The sequence below is a fragment of the Perca fluviatilis genome, chromosome 4 (genome assembly GCF_010015445.1).
Source record: "Perca fluviatilis chromosome 4, GENO_Pfluv_1.0, whole genome shotgun sequence".
NCBI lineage: Eukaryota > Metazoa > Chordata > Actinopteri > Perciformes > Percidae > Perca > Perca fluviatilis.
Genome location: NC_053115.1, coordinates 42304460 through 42312973, shown reverse-complemented (window position 1 = coordinate 42312973; position 8514 = coordinate 42304460).

Here is an 8514-nt window from a genome sequence, read left to right as displayed (position 1 = left end):
TATCTCCTTACACAGACCTACGCTCTCCGTCTCTGTAAGATTGGGAATGATTGAGATTTCTCTTGGCACAGCTACCAGAAGACTTCCCACTTTCAGACAGGTTGCTCACATCACATCTACATCATCTCTGTCAGTTGGAGGCTGCTCAGTAACGCTCAACCATCACAGGAAAAGTGCTTCTTTTTCAAACAAGGTTTATATATTAATTTTTCAGTTACGAACAACACAGTTTATGCAGCAATCACAGGTCGCATAGATTTGAACAAAATCCTTCCCACCCGTCCCACACCAAGGTAGGAAAAGTGCTTCTAATAGACTTCACTCGTGTCCGTGGAAAAGTACGGCGTCACATTGTCCATTTCTTTTGCTGTCTATGGTAAGGAGGCAGGTTGGGGGGGCGGGTAGAAAAAAACACAGGACTTTCACCCAGGAGACCGGGGTTCATGTCCCGTTTGAAAAGAAAAGGAAACAGAGAGTTGTTTTAACCTTACGGAACAAACGGAACTACGTCACGTTCTGCGTCATGGAAGTGAAGTAACGTCTGATTTGAACCCAAACCTCCATCTTTTTATCAACTTAACTCAGTAGTTTTGGTGTCTAAACCCTAACCAAACTGGGACCGTTTCACAACGTTAACGGCGTGTTTAAAACCGCGACCGTTACCTTCTCTGGTTTAGATATGAGGACGAAAAAACTCTCCTGTGGGTCGCATCAGAGGAGAGGAACAAACAACAGATATCCTCGTATGGTTTGGAGGACTTGTTGGTCTGTGTGTGTGTGTGTGTGTGTGTGTGTGTGTGTGTGTGTGTGTGTGTGTGTGTGTGTGTGTGTGTGCACTGTGCATGGGTGAGTATAAATCATACACTGTATAAAATAGGTATAAATACAACCCTGGCCTTTGTTTTCTTTGCACTTTCTCTCCTTTGGGATACTGTTAAAAGTAGACTTACACAAACACACACAAACACACACACACACACACACACACACAGAGTGTAGTTTTGCGGGCAGGATGGCGGACTGGCAGTCATTATTTATGTCTGCTTTCTTTAGCGAGGTTTCTCACAGGAACAGGAGCCGAGCAGGAATCCAACACTTCCTCTGAGTCCGCCATTTATCACTCTTTATTAATACAAAAAACACACACACACACACACACACGTAAAGCACAAGAGAGAGAGTTGCATACCATACAATTCGACATAAACAAATGTACATACACAAATAATAGACACAGTAATGCAAGTCAGGTACAGATAATATCAAACATGGTAGCTCGTTTGGAAACTTAAAAATACACGAAATGTGTTAGGGTTAGGGGTTAGGGGTGCTTCTTATCCCATGTTTTTTTTTTTAACCATGACCACTGAGGCTTAGCAAATAGATTTTGTCACTTTAACCGTTGCTACATTTTTGTGTAGTTGCCATAATTACACAATTAAGACAAAGTAAGGAGTGTAATCAATGTTGTGTACGAAAACACTCATTAGCTCCTGATATTCACCCATCTTTTCTCTCTTGTCTGGCCGCTGTAATGCCTGTTAGGGGGTTCCAGCTGATTTTAATTTAGGCATGGCAAGTTAAAAATAAACTGTCAAACGAATGGAAATGTAATGTAGTTAGATTAGGTCTGGAGCCGCGGGGGGGACTTCTGGTAGCTTCCTGCGAGGATTAGTCAACGATATAGATCAAGGTCATAGCCGTCAGACAGTCTGGCGAGGTCGGTGACTCGAGACTGTTGGGTGTGTTCCGTGCCGTCGGCCTTCATTTTGGCCGACCCGACTCTCTGGGTCGGAGGGCGGGAAGACGGACTCAATGGCCAATCTGATTGGTGGAGTGCTAGTACGGCCTATTTCTCGCTTAAAATGTTTTCAGAAACACGTTTCGGTGAACTATTTTCGTAAAATCCGAGATCGTATTCCGAACGGCTGGCATTATGGTTCGGGTTCAAAACCCAGGAGCAGACAGACCCACGTGATGCGTTCGTCATTTCCGGTTTTCATTTTTTGGGCGACAGTAGAGATTAGCGGCGCCTGTTGTTATGGAGACGTATTACGTCTCGCGCACGCGCAGAACGTACGATCAAGTCGGCGCCCCTTGGTGTGTTCTGAGGCACTGTTTTGGACCTCGGGGAGCCGACTGATCATTCCCACTGGCCTTCTGCCAACGGTCGGCCATCGGGTTGGTGTGTCAGGGCCTTTACTGCGTGTGTTACTGTGTGTGTGTGTATTACTTTATGTGTGTGTGTGTGTTACTTTGTGTGTGTGTGTGTGTGTGTGTGTGTGTGTGTGTGTGTGTGTGTGTGTGTGTGTGTGTGTGTGTGTGTGTGTGTGTGTGTGCGTGTGTATGTATGTGTGTTACTGTGTGTGTGTGTGTGTGTTACTGTGTGTCACTGTGTGTGTTACTGTGTGTGTGTGTGTGTGTTGTATTACTTTGTGTGTGTGTGTATTACTTTATGTGTGTGTGTGTATTACTTTGTGTGTGTGTGTATTACTTTATGTGTGTGTTACTTTATTTGTATTGTTGTGTGTGTATTACTTTATGTGTATTTGTGTATGTGTGTGTGTGTGTGTTTTGTGTATGTGTGGGGGTGTGGTGTGGTGTTGTGTGTGTGTTTACTGTGTGTGTGTGTGTGTTACTGTGTGTGTTACTGTGTGTGTTACTGTGTGTGTGTTACTGTGTGTGTATGTGTGTGTGTGTGTGTGTGTGTTACTGTGTGTGTGTATTACTTTGTGTGTGTGAGTGTGCATGCGTGTGTGTGTGTGTTACTGTGTGTGTGTGTGTGTGTGTTACTGTGTGTGTGTGTGTATTACTTTGTGTGTGAGTGTGCATGCGTGTGTATGTGTGTTACTGTGTGTGTGTGTGTGTTACTGTGTGTGTATGTGTGTGTGTTACTGTGTGTGTGTGTGTGGTGTGTGTGTGTGTGTGTGTGTGTGTGTGTGTGTGTGTGTGTCATCAGGTGAGGTCACTGCAGGGAGTGCAGCATCTGAGCGACTGCAGAGGAACCAGCAGCGGCTAGACCTGACGTTACCCCACTCAGTCGCGTCTCATAACTCACGGCTCAAGTATTATTCTAACTGTTCATGTTCAGCATCAATCTGACGCCGCATGGTTCTATTTTCGTGGAACATTTCGGAGTCCAAACCAGACTCCCTCTCCAAAAAACTCCACTTGACCTTTTAGTTTTCCCATTTCACGCCCTTTTAATTTGTTTCTCTCCACCTATTTCTCTTTTATCTCTCTCTCTCTCTCTCTCTCTCTCTCTCTGTCTCTGTCTCTGTGTCTCTGTGTGTCTCTCTCTCTCTCTCTCTCTCTCTGTCTCTGTCTCTGTGTCTCTGTGTGTGTGTCTCTCTCTCTCTCTCTCTCTCTCTCTGTCTCTGTCTCTGTGTCTCTGTGTGTGTGTCTCTCTCTCTCTCTCTCTCTCATACTCTTTCTTCATCAATCATCATCCGTTAATCGGCCGTGATTGGTTGTGTCCACAAAGCCGTGACTCTGGAATCAAAAGGCTACACACAGGACAAATTAGAATAAAAAATACACAAAATAATAACAGGAACATTTGCTCCCGTCTGCACTGGGTCTTCTTTCATGCATGCCAGGAAAGTTCATGTTGACATAATTAGAAAATGAGGGAAACTCAGCGAATTACAGAGAATCTGAATATATCAACTCTCTGGAAGTTGGTCAGTATAATATCAACATAACAGTTTGACTTCTTTCTGTGTTTTAGTCTTTCTAACCCTAACCCTAACCCTAACCCACACACACACAGACATACATACACACACACACACACTCACACCTTCCTCTTTCTTTGTGTTGGCGTTCTAAACTGGACATTATCCCACCTAAAAGTTTAATAGAACTCTTTGATACACTAGGACATAGTTTACTTACTATTGTAAATAAATCACTTAGCCTAGGGATCTTTCCAGCTGCTCTCAAAAATGCCTTAGTATTTCCATCAATCAAGAAACCAGATCTTGATCCTTCTGATCTGAATAACTATAGGCCTATCTCTAATTTGCCTTTTATTTCAAAAATTTTAGAGAAAGTTGTATTAAATCAATTACACTCCTATTTAAGTGTACATTCTATATATGAGAAGTTTCAATCCGGCTTTCGGGCACTCCACAGTACTGAATCTGCACTGTTGAAGGTTTTTAATGACATCTATCTGACAACAGATGTTGGAGATTCCATGATTTTAATGCTATTAGATCTTAGCTCTGCTTTTGATATGGTGGACCATGATATTATTTTGTCTAGACTCGAGCTTGATGTTGGTCTAAAGGGAACCGTTTTGAATTGGTTTAGTTCATACTTGACTGATCGAAAATTTTCTGTTAGTTTTGGCTCTACTACATCCTCTGTTGCTCATCTTCGCTGGGGGGTCCCTCAGGGCTCAATTCTGGCCCCTACGCTCTTTTCTCTTTATTTGCTCCCTTTGGGATCCATATTTAAAAAATATGATGTGTCGTTTCACTGCTATGCAGATCAGTCAGTCAGTCAATCCTTTATTTGATAGGGACAATGCACATTAATGAACATCTGCATTGAAACAACAAAAACAGACGTAAACACGCCGGATTATAGCCGCAGGGCTAATTTACATCCGCAGTCCCTAGACAAATTACAGAGATACATACATTACAACATACAAATCCAAGAAAAAAAAAAAACAATACCAAAATGAATAAGTACAGGCAAAAGTAAAATAGTCACTTAATGATTACAAGACTGGCTTGCTTTAAGCCACACTTTAAGTTTGGTTTTAAATGTTATTAATGTCGGACATTCCCTAACACTGATGGGGATACTGTTCCAGAACTTACCAGCCTTCACAGACAAAGCATTTTGCCCAAAGGCTGTTCTTCTGAAAGGCACCTCACAGTCACCTCTAGAGGAGGCCCTTGTCCTGGCCCCACTATGAGTTTTTGTTTTAAAGAAGTCCGACATAGAAGGAGGGGCATTCAGATTTATGTTCCCATTAAACGGGTAGGAAAAAATTCACCTGAGCATCTGTCGGCTTGTCTAGACGAAATAAAGAAGTGGATGTCTACTAATTTCTTAAAATTAAATGAAAATAAAACGGAACTTATACTTTTTGGTCCTCCTAAAAGTAGCCTAAATCATATCCCTGAAACGTTTACACTCTCTATACCTATAAATACTTGTGTGAAAAATCTTGGTGTTTCAATAGATAGTTCTTTGAAATTGGATAAACAAATTAACTCTGTTGTCAGTTCGTGTTTCTTTCATTTACGTATGCTGACTAAAGTTAAGCCGTTTTTATGTCCTCAAGCTTTTGAATGGGTGATACATGCATTTTTATCATCCCGACTGGACTACTGTAATGCTTTATATTACGGAATAAATTCTACAACTTTAACACGTCTTCAAACAGTCCAGAATGCGGCAGCGAGACTTTTAAAAGGCATTCGTAAATACGAACACATCACTCCAATTTTAGCTTCCCTTCACTGGTTGCCGGTTCGTCTTAGGGTCGATTTTAAAATTCTTTTATTTGTTTATAAGTGTCTTAACAATCAAGCTCCCCTCTATTTATCGGAGCTCCTAGAGCAATACACTCCTTCCAGGGATCTTAGGTCAGGTACACAGAAACTTTTATCCATACCACGGTACAGGTTAAAACACAGAGGTTATCGTGCCTTTGCCATTGCTGGCCCGACACTATGGAATAGCTTGCCCTCTCATATTCGCTCTGCTTCTGACTTGTCAGTTTTCAAGTCACTCTTGAAAACACACTTCTATTCAATTGCTTTTAATAGTGTTTAATTTCTTTTAAATTTTTCTTGTTTTGTCTGTCGTGTGATATTCTATTGCTCTGTAAAGCACATTGGTCAGGTTGTCTGTATAAATAGTGCTGTATAAATAAACTTTGACTTGACTTGACTTGACTAAACTCCCCCCACAAAATGTTTTAATCTCCTCACCTTCCCAAACAGTCCCCAATTACAAAACAGTCTCACTTTCTTAAAATGTCCCTTCAATTTGGAAAAATGTTTCAGCAGTCCATGTTCTGGAAAAGTCTTCACTTTTTATGTACACACATGTATATAAAAAATAAATAAATAAAAAGGATTACAGTTTTTTCCAACTACTTACACACAAAATCGTTTAATGTCACATGATTTTTGAAACCTCTCACTCAAAGTGCAAAACTACACAGCAAATCTCCAAAACCATAAACTATTTCTCAGCCTTTCACTCAGTTTTCAATTACATAAAACACTTTTTCAAAACATTACACACAATTCTCTACCTAAGACACAAAAATCTAACGGGAAGTGACTTGCTTTCCTTTTCCAAACACAACCAATCAAAATGCTAGACTTATTTACCAGGGCACACACACACTCCTCACATGGGCAAACACAATAGGCTTGTTCGAGATGAGCCAGATCTGCGCAGAATCGATCACCGACTTGATCCCGACTTGCTCTGACGTCATGCACACGTGGGCAATGATAATCTCACGAGACCAAGGCGGCCGCAGTTCTGAGACGCAGGCAGCGCAGTTGCTTTTCACCGACTGCAAGAGCCAGGCGGAAGCAGGCGGACCCAGTGCATGCTGGGAAACGCCGGCCTCTCAGCTGATTGAACAGCTGATTGGTTCAGAATCGACTCAACATGATGACGTTTTATATCAACTTTTTATTGATTTGGAATCAGAGGGATTTTAACTGCTATTTGTCTGATTAAAGACTTAGTCTGTACAGAACACATGTTGTGTGACTGATAGTTACGTTTAGAAGTCAGAGAGACTAAATCTGTTCAGATTACAGATCATCTACAGTGTGTTGTTAGTTACAGTTTTTCTCGATTGTTTACACACATTTTCTGAAAGCATGCCTCATATTCTCAGAACTCTACACACAATTCCAAAGAACACACACACAATGGGCAAAACTCCTCAATGCTCCTGCAAAATTAAACTTTACATTCAAAATAATGTTATTTCTTCTCAAAAGGGTATTTTGTTTTCAAATGACACACACAAACCATCATATGAATAGACATTTATAAGAACCAGATGAACACTGATGTGCTCAATGTAAAACACTGAAAACACTTCTCCATTCATCATAATGACTTAGGCCTTTTTTTTGGTTCAGTGTTACACTTGCTACAGACAGTACATAAGTGTGTTGTAAAAGAATTTGAGAATATTGTTCTTATACTCAAAACACAAATACACGGTAACAAATATATTTTATTTTTCCCACAAAAACAATGTACACCGTGTACATCCCATTCCAAACCAACACAAAGTTTCACATACAGTGGTCTACATACAAAACAGAAGAATTTACTGTATACAGTTACATAAAATAATACCGTAAAAAAAAAAAATAAAAATAAATAACTATGCTGCATCATCTCTCCTGTTTTGGTCTGGCCACAGCACCTCATCCACGTCACAAGCAATGTTTTCCCTGGCCAAGCAGCGGGGGAAATATCGCCTAGCATGGCGATTCCAGCCATGAAAAGCATCAACTGCTATATCTCCACATGCGTCTTCCATAGCTTGGAGAAGAGGTATACGCGCGTTTGTGGATTTCTGTCATATACTTTCCATCTCCAGGCAGAAAAAATTCCTCAATAGGATTGAGGAATGGAGAATATGGAGGGAGATAAAGGACTAAAAAGCGTGGGTGGGCAGTGAACCAGTTATGAACCAGAGCAGCCCAGTAGCAACTACGTTGTCCCAAATGACAACATACCTGAGCTGCTCTGGGCCATCTACCTGATCTGGTGGAATGAGTGTGTTGTGTAGGGTGTCCAGGAACGTGATCAGATGGGCAGTGTTGTAGGGGCCAAGGGTAGCATGGTGATGGATGAGCCTTGGTGGTGTAATCGCTGCACACATTGTGATGTTCCCTCCGCGGCTGGGCAAGGACTTCAACAATGGTACGCCGATGATATTCCTTCCTTCTTGCCTTTTGTGAGGTTTAATCCAACCTCATCAATGAAGATGAACTGGTGCTCCACTGCAGCCACCTCTAGCTCGAGGACTCTCTGAAACACACATGACAATATCAGAAATAGACATGGAGTGGTCACTATTGTGGAGCACAATCATTATGATTACAATACTGAAATATGTATAATTTATACAGTGTTGAGATTATGCATCAATTGTGGGATTGTATTGATTGATTAGGATTAGGATTATTGATTAGGACTCACTTGTACATAGTTATGTCGCAATTCTTTGACTCTTTCTGAATTGCGTTCAAATGGCACCCTGTAGACCTGCTTCATCCTCAGATTATTTCTGCGTAAGACACGGTCCGTAAGCTGTTGATTAACCTTATCAATATTTTGAAACATCTCATTGTTTTCTAGGATTTTTCTTTGTATTTGCCGTAATGTTATGGCGTTATTTTCTAGGACCATGTTGATTATTTCAGTTTCCTGTTCAGGAGACAGAAGACGTTCCCGACCACCTTGTGTTGGTAATCTTTCAGCTCTGCCAAACAAATTGTA